The sequence below is a fragment of the Cavia porcellus genome, unplaced genomic scaffold (assembly GCF_034190915.1).
Source record: "Cavia porcellus strain 051 isolate PalLab524CR breed Dunkin Hartley unplaced genomic scaffold, mCavPor4.1 scaffold_32, whole genome shotgun sequence".
Classification (NCBI taxonomy): domain Eukaryota; kingdom Metazoa; phylum Chordata; class Mammalia; order Rodentia; family Caviidae; genus Cavia; species Cavia porcellus.
The window spans coordinates 23339571-23354244 of record NW_026947515.1 but is presented as its reverse complement, the minus strand read 5'-3'; the positions used below and the strand labels follow the sequence as shown (position 1 = coordinate 23354244).

Genomic DNA, 14674 nt, shown 5'->3' with positions numbered 1-14674 from the left:
AATAAAAGTGATACAGGACTTCAAAACAGGATAATAGGAAATCAACATGGCTACTATTATGCCACTTGTTATCTTCAAAATAACTGCCCAGACCTTCAGACATAATAAAATCAAGCATATGCTAATACTTTTTGAACAATATTTCATGCCTATATTTGGTACTATGAACAACTACTATGAATATAACACTACTGTATTGATTAATGTTACTCTCCTACTAGCCTGTTTTGAAACTGTTATTTTTACTTTTTTTCTGTTTAAAACAAACAAACAAAATGGCTGGGAATGTAGCTCAGTGTGAGGACTCTGGGTACAATATCCAGTAAAATGAAAGAAAGAAAGAGAGAGAGAGAGAGAGAGAGAGAGAGAGAGAGAGAGAGAGAGAGGAAGAAAGAAAGAAAGAAAGAAAGAAAGAAAGAAAGAAAGAAAGAAAGAAAGAAAGAAAGGAAGGAAAAAAGGAAGAAAAGAAAGAGAAAGAAATGAAAGCTTAAATATATTCACAAATAACCAAAATTGCAAAATTCCTTGCTAGCAGATCTACCCTATAAGAAATATTAAAGGAGGCCTTCCCAACAAAACATTATCTCAGCCACAGCGCTGGAGACTGGGAATCCAACGATTTTCTGTGGAGGCAACTTGGCAGTAATGAGTCTGTAGCGGCCTCACTAGCCTCTGCCCACTGGAGGCCAACAGCAGCCCGGGATAGCAAGAGCACCTCGAGACGGTGCCCAGGACCCCTGGAGAGAAACTCTCCCCTGGTGGCAATCCCTGGGGCAAAGCAAAGTGATACCAGGTGTGATTCAAACCTGAAGATACAATGAGAAGGACTAGAGATGGTAAATAGATGAGCAAATATTAAAAAGTGTGTCAATATTTTCTTTCTTCCTTGATTTCTTTTGAAAAGTTTAGTGTTTCTGTGATGAATTGTATTTAAAGACTTTCTAGTGAGAAATCATACTCTTGCAAAACCTTTCCTTGGGTGTAACTAGTTCTTATTTGCTTGTTGTGTGCATGTCTGTTTAAACACTGTGCTCCATTGGGTTGCTAGTTTTATTTAAAATTTTACATCAAGTTTCTAAATGACATTGTCTATTTTCCTTTTTTTTTCCCTTTGATATAGTTGTCACTATGTGTCCTGGCTGGCCTTGAACTTGCAGCAATCCTCCTGCCTCAGCCTCTTGAGTGCTGGAATTACAGATGTGTACCACCATGCTTGGCTTATAATGTTCTTTTTTTTTTTTTTTTTTTTACCGGTACTAGGAATCGAACTCATGACCACACACTTGCAAGGCAGGCGCTTATGCCGCTGAGCTAAATCCCCAGCCCCTATAATGTTCTTTTCCTCATCTTGGGCTCAACTAAGCTCATAAAGTGAATTCAGAATTTTTCCTTTTCCCCAGCCTCTGAAATAACATAGGAATAATCTGTTTCTTAAATATATTTTAAAAATAAATTTTAAATGCATAACTCAATTTCTTTAGTAATTTTAATTCTGGACTTCATGAGCATACTTTAATATGATATAATTAGACATACATAAGGTAGTAATGATGTAGTCAGGTGTGGTAGTGTGTGCCTGTAATCCCAGCACTTGGAAGGCTGAGGCTCAAGGATCATTGTGAATTTGTGATCAGCCTGGGCCACAAAGTGAGTTCAAAGCCAGCACAAATTACATAGTGAGACCCTGTCTCAAAAATACCAAATAATAGTAATGTAATTTATGTGCTATTTGTATTTACATATATTTGTTTTATGGCAATTATGTAATCCAAATTTCCATTTCAAAAACATTTACTAAATGCTGTGAGAGTAGCTCAGTAGTGGAACACTTGCCTACCACTCACAAGGCTCTGAATTTGATCCCCAACAATGGACCAAAGAAATTTAATATAAAAATAAATATTTTACAAAGATACTCACTTGTAGCTGTCCCCCTTTTCATTCCTAATATTCATCTTCTCTATTTTATAAATCATAACAAAACTGCGAGAAGTGGCACACATCTGTAGTCCCAGCACTCAGGAGGCAGATGTAAGAGAATCAGCAGGATTTTGAGGCCAGCCTGGGCTACATAACAAGTGCAAGGCCAGCCTGCCCTACACAACGAGACCCTGTCTCAAAAACAAACAGCAACAAAAAAGTGTGTGCTAGGCATCGCATCGTGGTCATGTTGATTTCTCCTTCCAGGCAATCAGTGTTTGCTTTACTTTGGAGGCTCTGCTTGATGTGCATATATACTTTAGAAAATTCATAAATTAATTGTTTTATCATCATGTAACTCTCTCTTTATTCCTGATTTTTTTTTATTTTTTGAGACAAGATCTCACTGTATAGTTCCTATTCTTGATATTATTCCTTGTTTTGAAATTCAATTTACTGATGAACATTTATATACATATTTTTCCATTTTCAAAAAACATTTAGACCAAGAATTTAGCTCAGCAGCATTAGCACCTGCCTGTCAAGAGTAAGGTTGTGAGGGGGCTGGGGATTTAGCTCAGCAGCATAAGCGCCTGCCTTGTAAGCAGGCAGTCATGAGTTCGATCCCTGGTACCGAAAAAGACAAAAAAAAAAAAAAAAAAAAAAAAAAGAGGTTGTGAGTTCAATTCCCAATACAAAGAAAATTTTAATCTATTTGTATTCTTTTATTTGATAGGGGTTTCTTGTAGAAAACACAAAATTAGATAGTAGGGTCTTGTCTTTTTTCAATCCCATCTAACAATTTCAGCCTTTTAATTTGATTAACCAGATCATTTCTATTTAGCTCAATTATTAGTACTGTAGGGTTTAATTATATCAACTTCACTTGCCAAAAATGAAAAAGGAACACTGTAACATTCTTCCTGAAATAAGAAATGATTCAGCAACTATGAAACAAGTGGAGAATAACAGTTCTTTTTTCAGAAAAAAAATCAAATAGTGCTTTTGCAAATTACAACCATGAGAGTAGAACATTTTAAATGTTTAAAAAGGAAACTTGGAAGATACTGCTGAAAATATCTTTAAAAAACAAGAAAAAGGCAAAGGAATGGAAAATGGGAAAGACATGACAAGACAATTAAATAGTGAAGCCCTAAAATTGATGTTCAATTAGTTAGTGGCTCACTAGAAATAACAGTTTACTAGTTCACCAATGAGAACCCATTTCCAACAAGCTAACTAACTCATAAGTCACTGTTTTACTGATAGAAATTTATTTTGATATCAGTACACTAATTATCAAGATCTCATTATTGATTGTATTGAAGTTAGTGGTATCTTTAATCTGACACAGGAAGACACACAGACGTGGGAATGATGATCGTGAAGGAGAAACAAACTCGCCGGGCTCCAGCGACAGGAGGCATGGGACACCTCTCAGAAGCAAAAACAGAACTGAGAGCCAAACACAATGGAATAAGTTGTACCAGAATGGAGGAGCTGGCTGCCATTGGTGGGCTGTGTAATGTCTGTGGCAGTGTGCTCTGGGTGGCACTGTCAGCAAGGGCAGGTCGGATTTTAACTCTGGGGCTGCTCAGCCACTTTACCATAGGACTGGCCCAGCTGGTTAATCATGCAGGTGACAGCACAAAACACCACACTCTGGGGCAGGCAGCCACAGCCCTTCAGCTAAGGATGCCACATCTATTCCTTGTTTACTGTGTTCTTGATGCTCCGACTTTTGTGACAGCTAGCTAATCCCTGGTGACAACTAATGTCTCTTCACATGCCCAAGACTCTTCATGGTGTGCAGTGCCTCCTGTTACTGAGGACCTGTGAATATAGGCTTGTTTCATAATCTTTGTTTGCATGTCCATGTATCTTACTGTGCCCAATGAAAACAAACTACCGGTACAAATTTAGTACAATCAATTAACAGCTGGAAACCTAAGTAACAGCGTGGGTAGCAAAATAGATTTTTATTGGTAAAATTAAAATTTCACTAAGTGAATAAAAATTATCAAGGTGTATGACTGGCTAAAATTACTTAGAGGCCGGGGATATAGCTCAGCAGCACAGCACCTCCCTGGCAAGCATGAGGTCGAGAGTTTGATTCCAGCATCAATAATAAATAAAGTTACTTAAGAGTCTCTTCCTATACAACGTGGCTTGGCAAGGCTTGTCCTCTACACCCTTAGGAATAGCCCCTGGATCTGTCTCTAATAACCCCTGAGTCTAGCCACTGACTTTAAAGCCTACCTGATGGCTTTATTCTGATAAGGGAACCCAGAATCCCTCCTCTGGAAAGCTCAAGTGAATCATTCATACAAGATGTAATTGGAGCAATTTAAAGACGGACCCTGGGCCTTCTCCAAACTTACACATTGAATCAAAGGCTTTTGGGCCTGTGGCTAGTATGTGTTTGCTTACCAAATACAAGGGATAATCAGACTGTTCAACGAATATTTAACTTTGAAAGATTTTATTACGATAAAGACACACAGCCATTAAATACCTCAAAATACTCCAACCCTGACCACACTAACCCATCTTCCTTGCCACTTGCTGAAACAGTTCTGGAAGTAAGTCCTCTTTTCTGCCTTTACCAGGCACAATATGCTGAGTGCTGCTACCAAATATCATCAGTGGAAAGGTAGTTTCATAAAACAGTATTATGGTGCATCCTCAGCCTCTTTATTCACTAGGTCTAGCACCACGTGACTTCTGGCTCTGCCCCAAAGTTAAAATGACCATGAGAGAGCAGTGCTTCAAATCAGTGCAGAGCATCAAGGCAGCCATAACAAAGCAACTAAAGATATTCCAGAAAAAGTATTTCCAGAACTGCTTCAGCAAAAGCCATGGACAGTGGGATGAAAGTGTTTAGAGGGAAGGAGAGTGTTTTAGGGGGATTCATGGCAATGTGCCTTTTAGTATGATAAATTGTTTAAAATGTAACCATCGTATTTTTTTTCAATCACATCTTGGGTCTCCATACCTCAGACAGCCTGTGTTCAGTCTGCATTCATCTTGACCTTGTGGCAGAACTGTGAAGGAAGCCAGTCAGTATTTCTTCCTGGCCTCTTTTATGGCTACAGCTATCGGGCTATGATCAAATCAGGTTGGGTCATCTCATGAAGAAAGGACATAGTGGTAAGTAAAATAAATCAGTAATACAAGCTTAAACATCACTTATATGAAATATCTCTTATATGAAAAACCCAATGTGAATAAAGAGTTCAATAAAAGAAACATAATAGGAGGTAGAAAGATGGATCTCTCTCAAATGGGAAGGGAATTAAGAGATGGAGAGAGAGCCCTGAGCAAAGGTGGCAGATAGATAACAACTGGCTCCAGAGGCTCCCTGAGATAGTCAACTTAGAATTCAACGTAATACAGAGTGGGAAGCCCCAAACAGAAAGAGATGAATTCTCTTATCCCAAGAAGAAATTAGGGTGACTTGCCAACCATCCAAGGTCCCACCGTGACTTGACGAGGTCCCGCCATGACTTGCTGAGCCATCCGAGGTCCCGCGATTCGACTCACTGGAGGCGCAGTTACACTGAGTTCAGGGATCAGTGAGCTGAACAGAGAGCTGAGTTGGCAGAGTGCCTACATCAACCTGTGAGTGACAGGAGTGGAGCCATTCCATAAATAGGGGGGGCTCCGGTGACTGGGCAGGACTGGCAAGTACAAGGGGCAGCAGTGACTTCAGTCAGTTGTTCCCTTCCCAAACGGGATTGGTGGAGTGAGCCTAGGCCTGGATCACGTGACCTGGCTGAGACCCAATAGGTTATCTGAAATAAAGTCCCTACAGCAGTGGCGCACACTAACCACACTAATGCAGTGAAGCCTCAGAAGTTTGACTGATCCGGAAGGGAGGTGGCGCAAGGTGGTGCAGTGTAGGCCACAGCAGCTTGACTGATCCAGAGGAGAGAGGCCAGCATACTCTGTCCCTGTCTGCAACTCACTAGCACATGGCAGTGGGAAGGGTCATCTAGCCAGCACATTTCAGAAGTATTGTAACCAACAAAGAAAGAAACTGGGGCCTCCTGGAAGAAGCAAAAAAGATGGGAAGAGGAAGCAACAACAAAAAGTCCCCAGGTTCCAGCCCTGAAAACATGGACCCAGGACAGGTAAATACAAAGGGGAATGAGAACAGCAAACATGCAATATCAGACACAGTGCCAGTGGACATAAAGATATATATGGGACCTCTTAGACGAGTTCAAAAGTGAAATATTTAGCCAAATAAAGCAAGATATAAGAAGATTAATAAAAGAAATACTAAGCACCCCTCAAGCAGACACAGCCAGAAGAAGGGAGGAACTCAAAGGAGAAAACCATTTGGTGAAGAATATTTTAAAAAAATATAGAATACATGAAGCAGATTCAAAGAGATCACCAGGAAATTAAAAACTCTATGAAAAGATGGCAAATCAGCTTGAAAGAAACTAAGGATAGATTATCCAAACTGGAGGACAATTTTGCAATGTGGGAGTATGGAAGGGAAAACTTTTTTAAAATAACAAGGAAACAAGCAGTAACAATACAAAGGCTAGAAGACGACAAAAGGATCTATAACTTGAGAATAAAGAATGTGAATGAAGAAGCTGGGGTACAAACAATGGAACTACAAAGGCTATTCACAGAAATAATTAAGGAAACCTTCCCAAACATAGGAAAAGGAAATGATATTCTGATATATGAGGCATACAGAACTCCAGCCACCTACAACCAAAACAGAGCTACACCCAGGCATATAATAATCAAGATCCCTAGCCGGGCATGGTGGCTTAAGCCTGTAATCCCAGCACTCGGGAGGCTGAGGTGGGAGGATCGTTGTGAGTTCAAGACCAGCCTGAACTGCATAGCGAGACTCCATCTCAAAAAAGACAAATAATAATAATCAAGATCCCACAACTTTGATATAAGAACAGAATATTAAAAGCTGTTAGAGACAAGAAACATAACCTATAGAGGAAGGCCCATCAAAATAATGGCAGACTTCTCGACATAAACCATCAAGTCCAGAAGAGCCTGGAGCGAAATATTCCAAGCCCTGAAATAAAATAACATCCATCCCAAATTGATATACCCTGCTAAACTGTCTCTAGAAATTAATGGAGAAGCGAGACGCTTCCAAGACAAAGAGGAACTTGGGAAATCCGCAACCACCAATCCAACTCTACAGAGAATACTACAGGGCATTCTAAGTGAGAGAAAAGTACTAGGGTTCCAGCAACAGTGGCAGAGAGGCTTCAATTAATGGAGCAGAAAACAGAATAAAGAAGATAAGCAGACAACTGATGGCAAAAAAGAGCATAACAGAAATGAGGCAGAGAAGATTTTATTCAAAACTGATATGATTGATAGTATCAAGTCTGAGAGTATAGGCAACTACACTGAAGATGACAAGACTCTACGATACACATTCTGGTTTGATAACTGCCAGTTTTTGAAGTTCGATACTATATACAAAGTTGTGTTTTTATTAATACTGTTATGTACTGATATATTCAATTATTCTATGTCTGATGATATAGCCAGTTCTATTGGAGATAATAAGAGACAACACAGGAACCATGTTAGAACTCTTTGTCTTATATGTTTATTTCATTTCATGCGTTTATAGGAATGTTTTGTTTTGCCTTGCTTTTTTTTGTTTCTCCCTCTAATATAGAAAGGATAGAAATACTTGTTAAGACTCATGCATGTGTAGAATCTATAAACAGTTTATAAGAACTGATCTTATGACACATGATGAAATGAACAGATACTTTGAAGAAAAAGAGACACTATGGGGGTTGGGGGCTTAGCTCAGCGGCATAAGCACCTTCCTTGCAAGCAGGCAGTCGTGAGTTCAATCCCCGGTACTGATAAAAAAGAAAAAGACAAAAAAAAAGAAAAAGAGACACTAAAATACCCAGGGCTGATCCTGGAGTGTCATAATGTGAAACCCAGCAACAGTATTATTCTTTGTTCAGAGTGATATTAGCCTACTGGGGTTTATTCAGTCTCAACATAATTGAAGATATGGATAACAGCATGTATGTTTAAGTGTATAGAATTGATAACCATATTTCTAAGTTTTTGTTGGATAGTTGAACAGAACTGGCTGCAATCTCACTGTTTGAATTCCCACTTTCTATACTCCACTTTAGTATTTTGAATAACTATTTGTAAGAAGACAATCTGTAATTATCAACCAGTGATTTCTTACTCTTTATTTTTTTCTCTGAATTTCTGTATTATTTCTACCTATCTTCCATTTTGTTTAGTCTTTCTTTAAATAAAATTAAAAAAGAGATGGAGAGAAAAGAAAGAGAGGAAGGGAAGGAAGTAAAAAGGAATTAAGATGTGTTATGCACCTGGACCAACTCCACACAAGCAATGTCATCATTATGTACCACAACAATGTACTAATAAGAAAAAACATATATATGAAGCTCCAGCTAGCTCCAACAGGCTGATAGAGAACTTTTCTTCCCTGCTTCTCCTGACTAAATGCAATTATGGTAAATGATATGATTGGATTATTTCACATGTTCATATGTCAAAATAGTGCAATGAATGGCAAATAATGTGCAATTCTGTGTTCATCAAAAACAAAATAAATGCATACATACAATGATAGACCCCAGAAACAATGCCAGAGACAACCAAAGCAGGAGCCTAAAAAGAAAGGAGAGGAAGAAAAGTGATGACACCCAGGGCCAAGGGCTGAGGGGACAGCACAGCAGCAGGGCATCTTGGGTTTGCCCACCTGGTATAAGCAGGTGACCCACATCATGTGCCCCAAGCCTGATACCAGCACAGAGGAAGCTCAAGTACATTCATTACCCTGCACTGCACTGAGGTCTCCAGGACATCTAGTACAGGCAAATGCTCCTGGTGTAAAAAAAAAAAAAAAGACAAGAGAACTCGGTCTCCTCCATGTCTATGAGTGCCCTTTGCCACGAGGAGATACTGAGGACCTGGGTTATATCAGCAAAGAGGGCCCCAGCACAACAAGGACATGGCCTGGGAGGCCTCCTTGTGTGCTGCCAGCCCTGAGAGTCCCTGCTTATGCCCAGAACCAAGCGGGTAACCAGGAGGAACCATGCAGTCAACAAACAAGACCTTTTTACACCACAGAGACTACAGGGGACACTACCAAAAGGGGCGCCACCCCAAAGAGCAAACAGCCCAGGTGTCTCTCAGCAAAACTGTGCCACTTTCACAGAGAATGTGGTATCTGACCCGAATCTCTCCGCATGACTTCAGCATACGGAAGAAAACTGCAATGTATTATTTCTCGCATGATACCTTTTCCACCTTTTTTCCCTGCAGTTCTGTGGATCAAACCCAGGGCTTCATGCCTGCCAGGTCAACATACAATCACTGTGCCGCTTCCCCAGCTTCCAGCTTCCTTGTTTCACTCTGCACAAAGTGCTCATTGTTATTATAGATAATTATAAATGCAGTAATATGTGAATATAATATTGACCTTTTCATAAAATTTTTGTTGATAACTATTACTGGAGTACATGCAAAGATATTGAAATATTGTTTGGAAAGCAAAGAAGTACTAAGAATAAAGTGAGGGTATTTCATTTGACTCCTGAGAAGAGAGTAGAAGGAACTGATAATATTTGCAAACTTGGGAATTTTGACCCTTTGTGCAGCTTCCTAGGAATTACATGCTTACTAGAAAAAGATGGGAAAAACATGTTAATCATATAATAGTTCTATTTATTACTGCTGCAGTGGCCAGGGATGTAAAAAAAAATTTGTTGTTCTTATTGTCATTCTATAAAGGAAATATATCTCAAGGAGCATGGAAAACCAAGTATGACTCTACTTCTACAAATAAAGTAAAATAAAATGAAATAAGTCTACGTTGAGTCAGAAAGAAAATGCCAGACTTCCAGGAAGATGGCAGAGTAGTCAACAGCAGAGAAATGATCACTGAGATTTGGTGTCCAGGTGCTAGAATAAATATGGCAATGTGAGGGAGAGAAAAAGGAGCTAGTGGGTCCCCAGACCCAACAAGGATCTGAAACAAGAATTGAAGCCTTGATGACCAGGTCTTCCCGGGAGCATAGAGCTGTCCACAGCCTGCACCACACTGAGAACTTCTCCACGAGGCATCATGGAAAGGAGCTGGAGGCAGCTCCCAGGCACTTGGCAGCGCCAGCTCCTGCACCATGGCTTTACCACATCAGCGTGGGGGAAGTCCTGTGGATGGCAGCTCCAGGAGGGAGATGGCGGAGCCCCAGAGCACCCTCTGTCCTGCACACTTGCTAAAGGGGAGACTGCCAGCCCTCTGAGCAGTGGCCTTGGCCTGAGCCAGACCCAGAGCTCCCCACTAGTGCTCGCACCAGGGCCTCCTTGCCATCCTCTTATTTCTTCCCCAGCTTCTCTCCAATACTCCCTATTTTTTGCACCCCAAACCCAGGTCCTGAGAACTGAGTTCCCCCTTCTGCCCTTCAATTCAGCTCCTCTCCCCACCTCCCTAAGGCTCAGTCCCCACTGCAAAGCTCCTTGTCCACTCCTGACCCTCTTGATGAGAGGTCCACTCTCTGAATGCCAATCTCTGGAGTCTGCCCCCATTTACCTGGCATCAGTTACTGTCCCATGACATCTCTTCATTAACCTGACTTCTTATGTTAAAAGGTGACAGTATTGGGCTTAAACTATTTTTCCTTAGGAGGCTAACCCAAAACCCCACATTTTCACTGCAGTTCCCTCCAAGAGGGTGAATCTAACACATTTATTCCAAGATAATCTTTTATTTATTTACTTATTTCTTCTTGAGACATGGTTTCACTTGTAGTTCAGGCTGTCCTTGAACACATTATGTAGTCTAAACTGATCTCAAACTCACAGCTGTCCTGCTGCCTCAGCCTCCCAAGTGCTGGGATTACAGACATGCTCAGCTTTTATCTTAATGTTATTTTTGTCTTGGGTTTTTTGGGGTTTTTTTTGTTTTTTTTTTTTGTCTTTTTTCCTTTTTATCGGTACCGGGCATCGAATTCCCTACTGCCTGCTTGCAAGGCAGGCGCTTATGCCGCTGAGCTAAATCCCCAGCCCCTTGTCTTGGTTTTTTTAGAAAGAGTCTTGCTATGTAGTTTGGGCTGGCCTTGAACTCACTATGTAACCCAGACTGGCCTCAAACTTATAGTGATCCTCCTGCCTTAACTTCCTAAATGCTGGGATTATAGGCGTGTTCCACCATGCCCACCTCCAAGGCATGATTTTATTCTTGCTTCTCACTCAGCTCTTGAGGCCACCTGAGCCTCAAGAAGCCCCTAGCAAGGTAAGAGAGGCTGCTCTCTGCCACAAGTGAAAAAAAGTGCTTTCCTAGAAGTCACCGTGTATACTGAGTACCACTCCATGCATATAGCAATGGGAATTTAACCAACACAGGAGACGGTCAGTCAGACCTTTATCTGCAGGGCTTTATGTTTTGATAGTTACAGTAATGCACAGGGGTCTTCCAGCAGGGCAGGTGATTCTTCTGCCCCCCCTACATCAGTTCCCAGTCTGCTCCAACCTGCATTGGTTCCTGCACAGGCCCTAGACCTCACATTTGCTAGGCAGGCACTGTGCCACTGAGCTATATCCCCAGCTCAAAATTGTCTATATAAAATAAATATCTGCTTTAGTCAGCTGATGGGCCAAACAAGTGGAAATCCAAATTTACACATCAAATCTATTTAAATTCAACAGAGCAAATGGCTTTAGGAGGAAAAAATCCAACAATAAAACTTTCTACAAAACTGAGACTCTATTTGGTCTTTGTGTTTGGCTTTTCTTAAAGTGGACACACAAGGAGCACACAGTCCTGTAGTACAGACCGTCCAGGTTCCTCCTCGCAGCCCCTCTGTGCCCAGCCAACTCCTGCCCCAGGTACAGAGAATGCACATCCACCTCCACCACCTCCAGAAGGCACTCCTCCCCAGGTGTAGGGCCCTGGCCTAGCCTGGAGCCTGTAGAGACAGCTGCTCCCTAGCCCCAGGCAGTATTGGCCCACACACCACTCCTCAGGTTTTATTCCAAACTAGGGTGAACTGGCTCTAAAAAGGTGGCATGAGTTTCAAGGCCAACAACTGAGGCAGGACACTAGGGCATGGTAATTTGGCTGGAGCAGTTTGGCTGCCACTTAAAGAGACTTGTGAACCATGGTCACAGAGCAGCATCTCCTGGAGCTAACATGAGATCAAGCCAAGCCCTGTACCCAATACCAGTCTTCTGCCATGAGAACATGCAATACCTGGCATCTGATATCCACCTTCTGGTCATGAGAGCAGGCCAAGCCTAGCACCTGACCACCTTGCCTGGTCTGGAATGTGCAGATTATATGTCATCTGTGTATGAAGTTCGAGGATCAGGCTTCTAGAATCACCTGAAAGAGACCATTAAATTTCAAAACATGTATTTTCATCCTCAAACTTGCCAAAATCAGAGTACTTTAGACCAGTTCTTTCATGCTCACTCCTGTGTTCCTTTCAGATGGTTTAGGCAAAAAACTGGATAGAGATAGGTAGAATGAATCAAGAGGCAAAAAGCAGGCACTAATGGTAAGTGAGCAAAGGAAGGTGAATTAGAAACCTCCAAGTTCTATTTCCAACTACCTGGACAGGGCCCAGAACTCACCTCTGGCAGAAGGTCCTATGTCAGACTTCAGCAAGACATTACCATTTGCTTTCCAGAAAGATCTAACCTCAAGAGACTGCTCTGTGGTGTGACATGGAGTCATATCCTAAAATGCTGATACTTATCCTGAGATATGGAAAACAGAGTAGTTATTCTCCACAGAAAGGACAGGCTAAGCTGGGCACACACATAATCCTCTGAGAGGCGGAGGCAGGAGGATCACAAGTTCAAACCAGCCTGGGAAGCTATATTAAAAAGGGGGAGGAGGGCTGGGAACACTGCTCAAAGCAAAGACCTTGAGTCCAAACCCCAGGGACACACACACACACACACACACACACACACACACACACAGAAAAATAGAAAGAAAGAGCAGTTTACTGCAGGTGCCTATTCCGAAGGGAAACCCCAGCTAGGCCACCTGCAACACCAAAGTTGTCAGCAGGAGGCAAGCTTCACACCTGGCCAAGGTGCCAGGAGCTGATGAGAACTGTGCCAGAGTCCTATGAAACTGCCAGAGTCAACATGGCCCAACAAAAGCTACGGTGAAGTATGCATTACTAGGTGACTGTTTCTCAAGCTCAGTGAGTGGAAATGCTTCATTCCAGGGGCCCACACCCTGATAACAGGCAGAACCCATATCCCATTAGCTCTCAACAGATTCAGGGAAAAGGATTGAGGCTGAAACATCACCTTCAACATCAGGACCTGCATGAAATTTCTGTAAACCACCTCCAGAGGTCATCATGTCATTAGCCTGAAGGGGCAGTGCTTCTAGGGACACCTGCAGCTAAAGAGGAGGTGTGGTCTCAAAGGGGTGACCTCCATGTGCTCTGGAGCTAGCTACTGTGATCTTAACCAGCCCTGAGACTGTGTCCATGGGGATTCAGAAGCTAAGCACAAAAAGATCTGGTTATAAGGCATCCCAGAGTGGGGACCCTGGGGATAATCACTTTAGATTGTACCCACATCTTCATTCCTGCAAGAGTGGATCCCATCTTAGATCTTCTCCACCCACTCTTGGGACTCAGGTCCTAGCAGCCAGTTACACGCAGTTTCAGTGCCCAGGGAAAGGCCTGGATAGCAAGAGAAGCCACCTGACGGCTCCTTTCAAACACTGGCAAAAAAAACAAGGCCCCATGAGATGAAAAACAGGGCAAGACGATATCATTTTTAAAAGAAGCGCTTTTATTTTAGCTGGCCCAGCGACACAGTGCAGATGGAATTTGCAAAGCTGTGCAACTGAGTTAGAATTTTGACTGGTTTTTATAGTTCATTTATGATTAGCTCATTGATCGTTAAGTACATAGTGATGAGAAACAGAAAAGAGGTGGGCCTTTGTTCCCCTTTGCTTGAGGTCAGAGGCATTTCACAGTGGGTGGTTAGCCAATTCATAGCCCTTGGTCTGCCAATTCCAGGAACATCTGTGTCTCATAAAGGGAACAATGGTTGACACAGCGTCATTTGTCTCTTACAAGGAGAACAAAGGTTGACACAGCAAACAGGTTACTGGGGTGGGGGGAACAACACATACAGAACAGCATGATGACTCGGTCAGTTAATTTATAACTAATTTATAACAACGTGATAGGTGCTCTAGGTACATGGTTACTAGGGCGATAAGCATAAAGCATGACAGAGAACCCCCTCAAGGTCTGCCTCTGGTTCCTCAGTCCCTCAGCACACTGCTCAGTGAGTCCTACAGCAGGAACAGGAATGGCAGGCACTTGATTCTCCTGGCCTCCTACTCAGCTGCTGCGGCCCCGCCACATCTGAGAACTCTGCTTCTTGGCCAAGGCCAAGTTGGAACAGACATGGAATGATGCAGGAGTCAGAGACCCAACAGAGAAGAAAAAGTACAGCAAGTGTGTGGTGAGGGCTCTGTTCACACAGAAACAGCTGCCTGGAGCTGTCACTCTCCAAACAAGTTCCACTACATAAGCATCCATCACTTCTACCTGTATATCATTTTTTAAAAATCATTTTTTCAGGATCTAATTGGGTTTCTCCAAAAGGTGTCCCCTGGCTGCTCTGAGATAACTGTTCCAAATGATCCTTTACTCCCTTAATACAGTATTAAATGTTCGCTTTTATTCTTTTTTTGTGCATGAAACAA

The 14674-nt window shown here is 42.0% G+C and overlaps 1 long non-coding RNA gene across 2 annotated transcripts in view; it reads left to right on the top strand.

Moving 5' to 3' along the window:
* The window catches only part of LOC106027664 (uncharacterized), a 49195-nt gene extending 45245 nt beyond the window's left edge, over positions 1-3950 (top strand). For both annotated transcript variants that reach the window (XR_010045318.1, XR_010045319.1), the window contains one exon: positions 3275-3950. This is a non-coding gene — a long non-coding RNA (uncharacterized LOC106027664). The remainder of the gene's footprint in view (positions 1-3274) is intronic.
* The last annotated feature ends 10724 nt before the right edge of the window (positions 3951-14674 follow it).